At 44.8% G+C, this 15752-nt stretch overlaps 1 long non-coding RNA gene across 1 annotated transcript in view; it reads right to left on the bottom strand.

Annotated features, from left to right (window-relative positions):
- Positions 1-833: 833 nt before the first annotated feature.
- The window catches only part of LOC110152168 (uncharacterized), a 26490-nt gene continuing 11571 nt past the window's right edge, over positions 834-15752 (bottom strand). The window contains exon 2 of the long non-coding RNA XR_002318283.2: positions 834-1942. This is a non-coding gene — a long non-coding RNA (uncharacterized lncRNA). The remainder of the gene's footprint in view (positions 1943-15752) is intronic.

Raw genomic sequence — 15752 nt, 5'->3', positions numbered from 1 at the left:
TGCCAAAAACCGAGACAGTGGCGCCAGGCCCCTCACCCGCAACATGCACTTTGAGAAAGCATTGGCACCAGGTGAGTCATCCTGGACCATAATGCAATTAACATGAATCTCGAAGAAAGGTAGATTTATAAGCAAATACATGGTCTCGTTAATATAGCTTGAGAGAACATTTCCATGAATAAAACATACCAGTTTGTTGAGCCATTATCAGTTCTGAGTCTTAGGTGGAACCAACTTGAAGAAAGCCAGATTCTAAGGTAAATACATAGCTCATTAACGTAGCTTAAGAAAAACATTTACATAAGAAAAACGCGTTGGTTAGCTCAAGGTTTGAGAAAAGTTAAGTTCAGGTGGAACCAGGTGTCATCATGGCAACACAGAATTTTAAAGGAAACCTCCTTTTAATTTCGTATAGAGAAGGACAAAACAGTCTGACACTTGTAGTTTGTTTCCTCCTGCTGCTTGAGAGAGAGAAAGAAAAGTCTGATACTTGCAGTCTATTTCCTCCGCTTGGGGACCCCTGGCCTTCCTGCCTGTTACCCCCTCACTCCCAAACTTTCTTTCAGGAGAATTATGTTGCCTTGGGAAAGGGTCATCATTCTCATTCCACAACTGCTTCTGAGCTGATAAGGGGTGTCGTCCCTAGATTGGTGAGGCAACATAGTCTCTTGACCCTCATATTGAGGGTCTATGATCCAGGGGCCCCAAGTAGTAGTTGGAGGAAGCTGCCACAGTTGCAGGAGTTATGAAAGGTTGTTGCTGAACGATAAGATGCCGGAATTCTTGGCCTCTGGAGGAGACGAAATCAATCCAGGGCCAGAGACTAGGCTGGATTGTTCAGAGCTTTTATGTAATAAAGTTTTATTAAAGTATAAAGGAGATGGAGAAAGCTTCTGACATAGGCATCAGAAGGGGGCAGAAAGAGTACCCCCTGCTAGTCTTCAGCTGGATGTTATATAGTCACTAGTAGTCTGTTAATGAAAAAAGGGATGTCTTAAAACTCAGAATGGCACTAGGCCCCTCATCCATAAGATGCATTTTGGGATAATCTTGGCACCAGATGATTCATCCCGGGCCATAAAACGATTGACTTGAATCTTGTAGAAGGGCAGATTACCATACAAATAGTTTCATTTACATAGATTAGGGGAACAATATCTGAGTATAACATACTGGTTTGTCAAGTAGGTTCTGAGCCGACAGAGTCTGGGATAAATGCATAGCACATTAACATAGCTTAAGACAAACATTTCCATAAGAAAAATGTGTTGGTTAACTCAAGGTTTCAGAATAGTTGGCTTCAGGTGAAACCAGGTGTCATTATGGCAACACAGTATTTTAAGAGAAACCTCCTTTCAAATTTGTATGGAGAAGAAAAAAAAATCACTAGTTTGTTTCCTCCTGCTGCTTAAGAGAGATAAAAATGTCTAACACTTGCAGCCTGTTTCCTCCATTTGGAGACCCCTGGCCTTCCTGCCTGTTACCCTCTCAGTTAGAGCAACCCATTTGTAACTTAAAAGCCTTCATGAGGCTAGAAACAAACCCAGCTACACAGTTACAGATGTAGGGAGCAAACAGCAAAAACAGAACAATCAGCAAAGTTAAAAGTCACATTATGTCCATAGTTAAGGTACAATGTGTTGCACCAGTCCGTTTTAGGATTGTTAGATGTCATCAGATTAAGAAGAGTCATCACATACGATTGTTGTTGAAGGTATTTGAAGACTTGGAGAAAGTCCTTTCCCTGAAGTGGAGATGCCAACCAGAGGAAGCCTTCCACTGATGAAGAGGGGAGTGTTCTGCAGACTTAGCAATTAGACCGATTATGGAATGTGGTGTAGGAGTGAGCCCAGGACAGGAAGGCATTATCTTGAGGGTCAAATGGCAGACTCAGGATTTTTGGAGTCAGCAGAAGCAAGCTCACATGGTTCATCAGGCCCATCTGGAAAGTAAAAAGTAAGAGCATGAAAACATAAAATGACATCACTAGTTATGGTCAGGGTGTCACCTCTTAACTCGAGTGTGGTGCACCCACAAATCAATTCCTGCCACTTTGACAGCTGTGGGAGAAGAGAGAATAACCTGGGAAGGGCCTTCCCAGAGAAGCTTGAGAGATTGCCCCCCAGACCCCAATGTTTTTATTAGGAACTCGGTTCCTGGTTCAAACAGTGGCTTGTTTGACTCAGAGGTTGTGTCAGGAGTCACCTCCTGGAGTTTCTTTAATGCCTACTGAAAAGCTGAGAGCTGAGTTACATAATTAGTTAATCTCAAGGCGTCAGGGTCTATAACAATGTCTGTGCATAAGAAGGGTCTTCCATAAATACATTCAAGGAGGGACAATCCCTCCTTTTGGGGGGCAGTTCGAGCCCTCATTAAAGCTGTGGGTAGAACTTTAAGCCAATCATCCTGCATCTCTTGAGTTAATTTGCACAGATGTCTTTTGATAATGTGATTAGCTTTTTCAACCTTTTCTGAGGATTGAGGTATCCAGGAACAGTGTAAGTGGTAGTCTATTGAGAGGGTAACAGGCAGGAAGGCCACGGGTCTCCAAATGGAGGAAAGAGGCTGCAAGTGCCAGACATTTTTATCTCTCTTAAGCAACAGGAAGAAACAAACCAGCGATAGGTTTTTCCTTCTCCATCCAATTTTAAAAGGAGGTTTCTCTTAAAATGCTGTGTTGCCATGACACCTTGTCTCACCTAAAGCTAACTGCTCTCAAACCTTGAGTTAACCAATACATTTCTTTTTCTTATGGAAATGTTGTTTTAAGCTATGTTAATGTACCCCAGACTCTATCTTCAAGTTGGTTCCACCAAATGGCCTAACTTACTTACTCAGGTATTGTTCCCCTAATCTATGTAAACGAAACTATTTGTTGGCATTCTGCCCTTCTACAAGATTCAAGTCAATCGTTTTATGGCCAGGGATGAATTATCTGGTGCCATTCTAAATTTTATGACATTCCTTTCTTTTCATTAACAGACTGTGAGTGACTATAAAACATACAGCTAAAGACTACGAGGGGGGTACTCTTTTGCCCCCTTGTGATGCCTATGTCAGAAGCTTTCTCTATCTCCTTTATACTTTAATAAAACTTTATTACACAAAAGCTCTGAGCGATCCAGCCTCGTCTCTGGCCCCGGATTGAATTCATCTCCTCTGGAGGCCAAGAATCCCAGCGTCTTGTCGTTCAACAGCAACCTTTCACTATTCCTAGAGCTTTTGACACCCCCATGTGTTACAGCAGATTTATAGGTGGACCACTGTTGCTCGGAAGGCTCCACGGCAGCCCAAACCCGGGGATAAGTTCATGGATTAAAATTTTTATAACCTCCTTAACCTGTTCACTAAGGCAGGGAAAAGCCTCAATCCATCCAGTAAAGGTATCCACCCAAACTCGTAAGCAAAAATATCCATTTGCTTTGAGCATATGGCATATGAGTAAAATAAATTTCCCAGGCCTCGCCAGGATATTTTTCACTTTGTTGTAACCTAGATTTGTGAGACTGTCAAGACTAGCGCCATGATAGGCGCCCTGCGCTAGGAGGGGGCCTAAGAGTGGGGTGATTCTCCTCCTCCTCCAACAGGCCACCAGAGGCGAGCCAATCAGCATGCACCAAGACGCGCCCAGTAAGTAAGCCTCCTGAAGAGTCCCCTGGAAAGTCCCGCGCGCACGCGAAGTTTTAAAGTGTGTTTGACCAATGAAATTGCTTCGCAAACATGTAACCAGTTTGTGCTAACTACCCACTGCTTATGTTTGAAATCGAGCACCCTATAAATGTGCGTGGAAACTGGGGCTCGGGGCTCTCTGCCTTTGCACCACTGCGTTGGTTGCAGCAGGGGCCCTGACTCGAGTCAGCAATAAATTTCCCTTCCTTTGCGTGTTGCATTGTCGAGGAGGTCTTGTCTTTTCCTGCTGGGAAATTCGGACATCGGGCATAACAGATTTTGCTAGATTTTCAGTCTTTGGGTTATTTTTCTGACAACCCTTACATCTTTTGATAATGTTCTTTAAAGTTTTCATTACATTTTTACCTTTAAACAAACGAGAAGCCATATGGTAAGTGCTCTCAACACCTAACCCTATTGCCGTTTTAAACTGTCTTTCGCCAAAAATAAATAAATTAATAAATGAACTGTCTTTCTTTCCATATTGCAGCATGAGCATGTAAAGTCAAATAAGCATACTTAGGATCAGTGCAGATATTTACTTGCTGCCCTTTGCATAACTCTTAGCGCTCAGGTCAGAGCCACGAGTTCTGCTAGCTGAGCACTCATTCCCGGGTGGGGGCGGGGTGGGGGGCAGGTCGGGTAGAGAGACTTTGCTTCGAAAACCTGTTCAGCCAACACCACAGCGTAACCTGTTTTATGCTTCCCAATGAACTAATAAACTGCCATCTATAAATATTGCCATGTCAGGATTGTCTAATGGGGTATCCATCAGAGTTTTCCGGGCTGCATAGTGTAAAATTAGAAATTGGGAACAATCGTGATCAGATGTTTCATTTTCCTTCTCAGGAAGGAAAGTGGCAGGATTTAAGTTTCCACAAACTTTAAGCTTAGTTACTGGTCCTTCTAACAACAATGACTGATATTTAAGAAGCTGACTGTCTGTCATCCAAATATTAACTTTAGAGTTTAAGATTCCACTCACATCATGAGAAGTCAGTACAGTAAGATTTTGCCCATTAGTAAGTGTAAGAGCTTCAGGCGCCAATAAAGCAATTTCAGAAAGAACTCTTGGACAGTGTGGCCACCCGTGTGCACTGTGTCTGACTCTCTGCTCAGGTGTCCTATAGGTTGCTGGTGAGGCCCTTGGGGTTGGGTCAAAACTCCCAAGGCCATACCTTTTATTTCAGTGACAAATTAAATTCTGACCCTGTGGGCAAGCTCAAAGTGGGAGCTTGCAGGAAAGCAGTTTGAAGAGCCTTAAAAGCCTTTTGAGTATCTGAACACCAAACCAGTTTGTCAGTTTGGCCTTGTTGAGCTTCAGTTATAAGTTTAAATAAAGGCCAAGCAAGTTCCCCATAACCTGGAATCCAAATGTGGCAGTAGCCTGTGATGCTCCAAAATCCTCTCAACTGTCTCAAAGTCACAGGCAGGGGATGATTTAGTACAGGTTCAATTTTCTCGGAGCCTATGACCCTAGTCCCTTCTGATATGATTAGGCCCAGATATTTAACAGATTGTTGACAAAGATGAGCCTTTTCTCTTGATGCCTTACAACCACAGCCAGCCAAAAAGTTTAAGAAGTCTTCTAAGGCTTGAGAGAAAGCTTCCTCTGTCTCAGTACAGAGTGGAATATTATTTACATATTGTAGCACCACTGTCTCAGAGCTATTAAAGTTTTGTAGATCCTGTGACAAACTTTGCCCAAATAGGTAGGGGTTGTCACAAAATCCCTGGGGCAAAGCTTGCTGGGTGGGGTCTTCAAAGCCAAATAAAAATTGGCTTTCCTCCCCCAACAGTACAGAATAGAAGGCATCTTTTAAATCAGTTGGGCTTCCCTCATAGCTCAGTTGGTAAAGAATTCACCTGCAATGCAGGAGACCCCAGTTCAATTCCTGGGTTGGGAAGATCTGCTGGAGAAGGGGTAGGCTGCCCACTCCAGTATACTTGGGCTTCCCTTGTGGTTCAGCTGGTAAAGAATCTGCCTGCAATGCGGGAGACCTGGGTTTGAACCCTGGGTTGGGAAGATCCCCTGGAGAAGGAAAAAGCTACCCACTCCAGTATTCTGGCCTGGAGAATTCCATGGACTATACAGTTCATGGGGTCACAAAGAGTTGGACACAACTGAGTGACTTTCACTTTCACTTCTTTTAAATCAATTACTGAGAAATATTTGGCTCGTTCAGGAATTTCAGGCAATAGAGTATAAGGATTAGGCACCACGGGATGTAAATGAACTACAGTGTCATTTATTTTTCATAAATCTTGAACTAGCCTTCATTTATCGTTTGACTTCTTCACAACCAAAATAGGAGTGTTGCACAGACTGTTACAGGGAATTAACAGCCCCTGCTCCTTTAAATTCTCAATGATGGGTTTTAACCCTTCCTTAACCTCCGGTTTCAGCGGATACTGCTTTTGATGTTGAAATAGGTTCCGGTCTTTGAGCTTGACAACTACAGGAATAGTATTTTGTGTGCAACCCACAGTCTTTCCATCAGGCCACACCCTAGGATTATATTTTGTTAAATTAATGGGGGAGAAAGGAAGGGCTCCATATTCATGAAAACAGAGGCATGGACCTTTCTCAGTATATCCCTCCCCAAAAGGGGTGAGGGAGACTGGCACGATCAAAAACTTGTGTGAAAACAGCAGAGTCCCAGTTGCTGCTTAGAGGACAACTGAACTAATAACATTTGGGTTGTCCAGACAGTCCCATTATGCAAGTGGATTGGGGAGAAAGTGGGCCAGGGGCTTCAGTAAGCAAAGATTAAGTTGCCCCAGTGTCCAAAAGGAAATCGATGGATTGGCCCTCCACAGTTATTAATACCCGAGGTTCCTCAGGTGTAATTAGGACAGGAGCTTGCGGGGGAACCCCCGAGCATCTTCAGTCCTGATTGTCTTGAGAATCCAACCCCTGGGACCTATGCCTCTGGGGGCAGTCTCTCCTCCAGTGTGGCCCCATGCAGACTGGACATGGAGCCGGGGGCGGCCGAGAGGCCTGAGGGCAATCCCGCTTGAGATGCCCCTCCTTTCCACCGTAATGGCAAGCCCATCCCTCTCACCCGGGCCCCCTGGGCATTTTTCTCAGGCTGTTTAAGAACGGTTCTGACAGCCATAACAAGGGCTTCTGCCTGTTCCTTGGTCTTCCTCTTCCTTTCTTTCTTCTCATATTCCCTGCCATAATAGACTGTCTGAGCGAGTTGCAACAGATTATCTAAAGACTGATTTGGTCCAAACACCTGTTTCAGTAGCTTACGGTGGATATCTGGAGCCAACTGAGTGAGAAATTGATCTTTCAAAATCACTCTTCCCTCTTCACTTTTAGGACCAATCTCAGTGTATCTGGGAACAGCTGCCCTCAGTCTATCTAGGAACTTACCAAGAGCTTCCTTCTCCTCCTGTTCTATGTTTGCAATTTGCCCTAGTTTAAAGGCTTAGCACATGCTTGCCTGAGTCCCTCAAGAACACATCTGACAAAATGACTCTGATCCCATATTCCTTTCGCTATGCTGTAGTCCCAGTCTGGTTCTGTAGTTGGGACTGCCTGATTCCCAGTGGGGAGGGCAGTTATCTCATCCTCCCTCTTCCTGACTGATTCATTACCAAGCCATTCGTCTCCATAAGCAACTGCTTTCCCCAAAACTCGACTTTTTGAGTCGGGAGTCAGCGTTTGTCCCAAGATATACATTACATCCTTCCAAGTAAGGTCATAAAGCAGAGTAACACCCTTAAAGGCTCTAATATATTTTTCTGGGTCCTCCAAATAGTCTCTCAGATCCTCCTGTATTATTCTGTATTTCTTGATAAGAAAAGGGCTTATTAACTCTCATAAACTGATTATTTCTCCCGGTGGGTGCTTCATGAAGAGGCAACAGCTTGTGCGGTCATTCCTCAGCCTCTCTGGCTGCTCTGTGCATATGATCCCAGGGAAAGATTGGAGAAGTCTATTTTTCTTTATTTCTTTGTCTCCTGTCCTCCATTTCATCCTGTATTTCACCCTTAGTTTTAGTTGTCTAAGTGTCTCTCACTTCAATTGTCTCAGTTTCTATTGAAACCAGAGTAGCCTGAGGTCATATTGAGACAGGGGTTGTTTGGACCTCTACTTGGGCAGTTTGAATCTCAATTTGGATTTTTTTATTGAGACCAAGGCAACTTGAATTTTGGTTTGAGTTTCTACCAAGACCAAGGTAACCCTTTCTGGAGGGGTTCCCTGACTTTCAGTTTGTTTAGTTTGGAGCCCCGGGTATGGGGGTAAAGTGGGAGGACAGGAGGCAGCTGAAGGTTTCATACCCAAATCTGTGCCCTTAGAAATCTATGTCATGTCTTGCAGAGAAAAAAAAAGGCAATATGCTGCTTCTACCCATTTCCCTTGTTCTCTAGAGAACCTAATTGTAAAACAGTATTATAATTAAGTGACTCTCCAACCAGCCACTGTTTGCTGTCCTCCAAGGGATACCGTGGCCATGCAGTATCACATAGGAAGATCAGGAGTGTCTGCTTTAAGCTCTGGGGATCAGATCTATCCCAGTTTTTCAGGATACAGTTCAAAGGAGTGAGGCTGGAATTGTTAGCTCCCATCTGTAAGACAAAAAGCAGCAACCAGTGCCATTTTTCTACCGAGGCATCCTTCCCTGTTCTAGATGGGGGTGGAGACATCTAGCTTCTACCTAAGCTTCCTTCCCTGGCAGGAGTTAACCTGTCCCTTACCAACACAGGCATTCCATTACCGTCCCTCCCCGTTCTACCATCAGGGTGGGGTGGAGATGCATCAGGGGTAGACCTAATGGCATCCCAGACTAATGTCCAGTTCCTCAGCATTAAAACCTTTGCCTGCTTCTAATGCCAGCTGAAGTGTCATCAGAATAATCTTCCAGAATGCTCCCAAGCTAAGACGATTAGGGGAAACGTTTGTCTCCTGGGTGCATGTGCACAACCCTGAGGATATTCCTGACCACAATAAGACTGGTAACTCATAAAGAGACAGACATAAAACCAAGATGGTCCTTCCAAGCATCGCCACACCAGTATACGTGATAGCAAAAGAGACGGTGCAGGGCTGGCCAGTGAGGAAAAAGTGATTTTTGTCCTCGAGTTGTTAGGACCAATTCTTCCAGTTCATTCCCACAGACTCCACAGAAAGAATGTCTAAGGAGTTGAGACCAGTTCATTCCCACAGACTCCACAGAAAGAATGTCTAAGGAGTTGAGGCGAAAGCCACTGGATAGCCTCCTCTGATCCATTAAGCCCTGGCATCACCAAAGGAAGAAGCCCACTGTGCTTCCCATCTGAGTAACGTTTAACCTGAGTGACGCGCTTGAAACTAGAGCTCCACATAGCTTGTGAATATGCTCCTGTTGTAACTTTTGACTCCTGGCAAGGCTAGGCACTTCCTGACTACCAATCCAAGTTTGGGACCTAAGTAACATTACATAGTAACAGCAGAGAGCACAAGTCTCTTGAAAGTCTATGATCCAACAGATTAGGTTAGTAGTTCTAATTCCCAGGAAGTTATGAAATGGTCAAAGAGACCGGAGAGTTTTGACCGAGAAAGGAGAGTTCAGACTGCATGCTCCGTCCATCTCTGGCCACTTCCCCAGAGGAGACACTGGGTGCCTCTTGACATCACCAGGTCAGTATAATTCCCCAACAGGGTTTCTTCCATAAGCCATATGAGGTCACCAGATTAGGACACAGCTCTTGTTTCACACATGTGCATCTCTTTCAATCAGCCACAAACACAAGCACAGAGTTAAGCTAGTAAAGTACAGCAGAATACATGTTTGCTAGGAGAACGAAGAACTAGAGCTCCAAGTGTCCTTACCTTGTCCTGAAGAATCCTGGACAAGCTCCCAAGATGAAAGGTTGCTTCTACCAGCCATGAATGACGCCCGGATTCCAGGTCATAAATGAAATTTATTCAAGCAGGCCAGACCTGATGGACACTCCCCTCCAGAACCCAGAACTGGAGCAGTTTCATCCAGGATGGACAATGCAAGGCAGGCTATGCAACAGTGACAACAGATGAGACTGTTACACAAGCGTGGTCGGCACTACAGGCTGAGTTGTGGGCACTCAACCAGGTGCTAACGGACGCCCAAAGAAAGCGAATTAACATCTACACTGACTCAAGCTATGCCTTTGCTACTTTACATGATCATGGAGCATTTATAAAGAACGGGGACTGCTGACAGCAGGGGGAAAGGAGATCAAAAACAAAGAAGAACTCCTTCAGCTATTAGAGGCAGTCTGGAAGCCTTTCAAAATGGCAGTCATCCATTGCAAAGGCCATCAAAGAGAAATCGATCCAGTCGGCAGAGGGAATCAGTTTGCCAACCAGGCAGTGAGGGAGATGGTAACCCAGCCAAGTCCCACAAGGGGCCCTGAGCCAATCTCTAAGGTCCTCTTGGCATCAGAACTGCCTCCATCCCTGAGTTGTACCAAGGAAGAAGATCAAGGGGCTTTAGATGAGGGAGGAACAAAAGGAAAAAAGGGCTGGTGGAAGCTTCCAGACCAAAGACTCTTTGTCCCCAGCAACATAGCAGTCCAGCTGGTGAACAGCACCATGAGACAACTCTCTTAGGGAAAACTGTGCTGGAAAGTTTACTGAGCTGTTACTATTTTGTTCCTAAGCTCCCAACCCTGTGCCCAGATCAGTGCTAGATGTGTGTCTTGTGCACGAAACAATGCCAGCCAAAGAGCAAGACCCAGCCCGGGGTGCAGACAACTGGGACACTGCCCTTTGAAGTTCTAGAAGTGGACTTTACTGAAGCTAAGCCCTACAGGGGCTAAAAGTATTTCCTTGTGGTAGTCTGCACATACTTGGGAGGGGCTGAAGCCAACCCCACACACACTGAACAGGCACAAGAGGGGGCCAAGGCCCTGTTACGGGACATGATCCCAAGATATGGGCTGCCTCTCTCCACAGGGTCTGACAAGGGCCAGGCTTTGTGTCAGAGATAATCCAGACTTTGTCCAAGACACTGGGAGTCAAATGGAAGTTCCACATTGCTTACAGGCCACAAAGCTCTGGGCAAGTTGAGTGCATGAATCAGACCCTCAAGACTACATTAGCTAAAACCTCGAATAGCCAAAGTAATCTTGAGAAAGAAGAATGGAACTGGAGGAATCAACCTGCCTGACTTCAGACTATACTACAAAGCCACAGTCATCAAGACAGTATGGTACTGGCACAAAGACAGAAATATAGATCAATGGAACAGAATAGAAAGCCCAGAGATAAATCCATGAACCTATGGTCACCTTATCTTCGACAAAGGAGGCAAGGATATACAATGGAAAAAAGACAGCCTCTTTAACAAGTGGTGCTAGGAAAACTGGTCAACCACCTGTAAAAGAATGAAACTAGAACACTTTCTAACACCATACACAAAAATAAACTCAAAATGGATTAAAGATCTAAATGTAAGACCAGAAACTATAAAACTCCTAGAGGAGAACATAGGCAAAACACTCTCCGACATAAATCACAGCAGGATCCTCTATGACCCACATCCCAGAATATTAGAAACAAAAGCAAAAATAAACAAATGGGACCTAATGAAACTTAAAAGCTTTTGCACAACAAAGGAAACTATAAGCAAGGTGAAAAGACAGCCCTCAGATTGGGAGAAAATAATAGCAAACGAAGCAACAGACAAAGGATTAATCTCAAAAATATACAAGCAACTCCTCCAGCTCAACTCCAGAAAAATAAATGACCCAATCAAAAAATGGGCCAAAGAACTAAACAGACATTTCTCCAAGGAAGACATACAGATGGCTAAAAAAACACATGAAAAGATGCTCAACATCACTCATTATCAGAGAAATGCAAATCAAAACCACAATGAGGTACCATTACATGCCAGTCAGGATGGCTGCTATCCAAAAGCCTACAAGCAATAAATGCTGGAGAGGGTGTGGAGAAAAGGGAACCCTCTTACACTGTTGGTGGGAATGCAAACTAGTACAGCCACTATGGAAAACAGTGTGGAAATTTCTTTAAAAAGCTGGAAATAGAACTGCCATATGACCCAGCAATCCCACTTCTGGGCATACACACCGAGGAAACCAGATCTGAAAGAGACACGTGCCCCCCAATGTTCATCGCAGCACTGTTTATAATAGCCAGGACATGGAAGCAACCCAGATGCCCATCAGCAGACGAATGGATAAGGAAGCTGTGGTACGTATACACCATGGAATATTACTCAGCCATTAAAAAGAATTCATTTGAATCAGTTCTAATGAGATGGATCAAATTGGAGCCCATTATACAGAGCGAAGTAAGCCAGAAAGATAAAGACCATTACAGTATACTAACACATATAAATGGAATTTAGAAAGATAGTAATGATAACCCTACATGCAAAACAGACACAAATGTACAGAACAGACTTTTGGACTCTGTGGGAGAAGGCGAGGGTGGGATGTTTCAAGAGAACAGCATCGAAACATGTATATTATCTAGGGTGAAACAGATCACCAGCCCAGGTTGGATGCATGAGACAAGTGCTCGGACCTGGTGCACTGGGAAGACCCAGAGGGATCGGGTGGAGAGGGAGGTGGGCGGGGGGGGGGGGGACCGGGATGGGGAATACATGTAAATCCATGGCTAATTCATTTCAATGTATGACAAAAACCACTGAAATGTTGTAAAGTAATTAGCCTCCAACTAAAAAAAAAAAAAAAAAAAAGACTACGTTAGCTAAGCTCTGTCAGGAGACCCAGTTGCCTTGGATCGACACGCTACTCCTAGCCTTGCTCCAAGTCTGATGCACCCCAAGGCCCTCAAGCTATTCTCCCTTTGAGATCTTATATGGGAGACCAAGCTTGACCAACAACTAGCTGAGCTGGAGATGTCCCAATACCTCCAGACCCTGGGAGAAGGATAACCCAAGAAACCTTAAAAAGGATTCTCATTCCTTTGGGCAATTGGGTCCGTCCTTATCAGCCAGGAGATGAGGTTGGGGTTAAAGATTGGAAAAAGGAACCACTTCAGCCAGTTTGGACAGGCCCCCATACGGTCGTCCTTGCAACCCCTACTGCTGTTAAAGTTACAGGTGTCACCCCCTGGATTCGCCACACCAGGATCAAGAGAGCAGCGGCTCCCCTCGACAAGGACATCTGGAAAGCAGTTCAAGACCCTGAGAACCCACTCAAGGTCCAGATCCAAAGGTGACAGCCCTCACCCACGAAGGACACCAAGCCCTGCCCGAGTCACTCTGGGAGCTGACTAGTCAACGTTCGGCAGGAGCTCGAGGATTCTTCAGCCCTGCTCTAGCCACATCCTGGCAGCTGGTTGGTCAACACATGGCGGAAGCTTGAGAATCCAGTTATTGAGACATAAATGGGCTTCCATTGTCACCCCGGTCCCTTTCCCTGATCAGCATTACTGCCGTGCTCTTTGCTACAGGACTATCTTCAGCCGCTCCCCAGGACTGGAATTCGGCTCAGAAGCTGCTATTAGCTGTCTGCTATCTCATCATAGTGGGGAGTATCATCCTTATTAGGTACCTCTTGTAATCACTCCCCAGTCAGACAACCCCCTTTTTTCAATGAGAGCCATCAGAGAGTTAGGGTTATGATGACACCCTGCTCAATGGGGACTGGTTCCTCCACTGGCCTTGATGCTTTCTGTGGGTCAGATACAAGAGTATCTCTACTACAATCTACCTAAAGGTAGTGGGACTGTTAAGTAGAATCAAATGTTTTGGGTAATAGTGGTTTATATCCTGCTGAGCTGTAGTGTATTAGAAAGTAAAACAGACTCCGCATGTATTTCATGCATTCACATGACTAGATCAGGTCAGGGAGTCACTTGGACCTTGCTTTACCATACTCATTTCTCTTGCCAAGGAGAGGCCAAGAAAACTTATGTACATAACAGAACAATCTATTCTATTTGTCAACAATAATGCCATTATATCAGTTTTGACCCCAGTCCCCAACCCCCACCCCCACCCCAGTGAAGACTGGTTAGAGGTTCGCCACTTAGAAGGAGGGCTCCGGATGAACCAGACAGATTACGGATACAGAAAGCCCAGTGCTGGAGCACTTTGATGAGCGTGCTGCTCACAAAACCCCCAGTAACCCCAGTACTCTGAATTGTGGAGGCTTGTCATGGGAACAGGAATACATGTTCAACGACAAAGACATGTGTAACCCAGTATCCCATAACATCGGGTGTTATGAAGGCCCCTTTCTTCACAAGATTGACCTGGGCCTGTGTCAGATGAGCAACCTAGGAAAATATAGAGGTGACCTGGGAGAATAAGGACAAAGCAACACTCCTCCAAAAGGGAACTGTTAATCCCAAATGTAAAGTGGGGACATGTAACCCAGTCAATTTCACTGTCTTCAACCCTGGGGACTCAAGATGGGAAAGGGGTTACCAGATCAGCATTTGTATTAATGGGAGAGGTCTTGACCCAGAAACTGTATTGATATTCCAGAGCATTTCTGTTCCTCTCTGGGTTTCCACACACAGGCTCTTCCATTCTTTTTATGAAGAGATTGAAAGTGGTCCTCCTCCTATTCCAGCTGAAACTGAAAATCTGTTTTTAGCCCTGGCAGAGACCATAGCCCAGATATTAATGGTTACTTCCTGCTATGGGTGTGGGGGAACTAACAAGGGAGACCAATGGCCCTGGGAAGTTAAAGAATTAGATCACTAGAGACCCTTCAACAACTCAGGGGAAGTCAAGAAGACCAGGCTTGGGATTTGGCATTTAAAGACTTCCTTAATCAACAAAAACTGTCTGACATGGTGGGGCCAATTATTCAATGTTCCAGTAGGAAAACTCACTTGTCTTGGTCACAAATATTATAATACTTATGCTTCTGGTTGGTGGGGAAGCCCAAACTATGCAGAGTCTAATCCTCACTCTCTAGCAAGCTTCCCCCATTTAAAGACCCAATGGGATGACCTGTCCACTGAAGGCCATTGGCCCGCTCCAGAAGGATTATACTGGATTTGTGGGACTAACGCATGTTCAATTTTGCCAACCAACTGGCCAGGGTCATGTGTATTGGGGACTATCTGTCCCTCCTTTTTCCTACTCTCCCCTGCCTAAGGTGAATCACTGCAAGTCCCAGTTTATAAAGACAGCTGCTGCTGCTGATACAGAGGCCCCACCAAAAAGCACAGGTCTTTACAGGTTGGAGACTGGAAAGATGACGAGTGGTCTCCTGAATGCATAATCCAATACTACAGGCTAGCTACATGGGCAGAAGATGGGTCCTGGGGCTACCAAACCCCAATTTACATGATTAACAGAATTATCCAGCTCCAGGCAGTAATTGAAATCATTACTAATGAAACGGCCAAGGCTCTTAATTTATTGGCAGAACAACAAACCAGGATGCATAATGCTATTTATCAAAATTGCCTGGCCCTGGATTACTTACTGGCTGAAAAGGGGGTTGTCTGTGGAAAGTTCAATCTTAGCAACAGTTGCCTACAGATAGATGATAGTGGCAAAGTTATAGAAGAAATAACCAGAAAGATGACTAACATAGCTCATGTCCCAGTCCAGACTTGGAAGGGATGGAATCCCAGAGAGCTATTTGGGGAATGGTTTTCTTATCCAGGAGAATTTAAAACTGTAATGGAAATAGTCCTACTCCTCCTTGGGACTTGCCTCCTCTTATCTTGCTCTTGCCATTATTCATGAGGACAATTTCCAGCCTAGCTGAGGCCATCACAGACAGAAGGGCCACCACACACCTCCTAGCCCTGAAAGGTTATCAGCCCCTGAGCCAAGAAGATCAAGAGGTTGATGCCTTATAAGATTTTAGGGACATCAAGAGGGGGGATTGAAAAGGAAAATTTAAAACTTAAACCCAGCTAGAAATAACTTCATGCTGGGTCTGCTTCTGTAACTCAGCTTGTTCCTTGCAAAGTCATGTAAGTTACATAGTTTTGGGGTGGGGGGTGCACAAAATGGAAACTTACAACAATGCTAGGAGCTGAAATTTAGCTCACTCACCCTTGTCAATTACCCAGCCCCTGTAATCCTGCTTAACCATGTTTGTATAAAGGTCAGGCCTCCCCACTGCTGTGTCCTAACATGTTTGAA

This window comes from Odocoileus virginianus, chromosome 4, assembly GCF_023699985.2.
Source record: "Odocoileus virginianus isolate 20LAN1187 ecotype Illinois chromosome 4, Ovbor_1.2, whole genome shotgun sequence".
NCBI lineage: Eukaryota > Metazoa > Chordata > Mammalia > Artiodactyla > Cervidae > Odocoileus > Odocoileus virginianus.
Note: the sequence above shows the minus strand (reverse complement) of the source record. Positions and strands in the feature narration are given on the sequence as shown.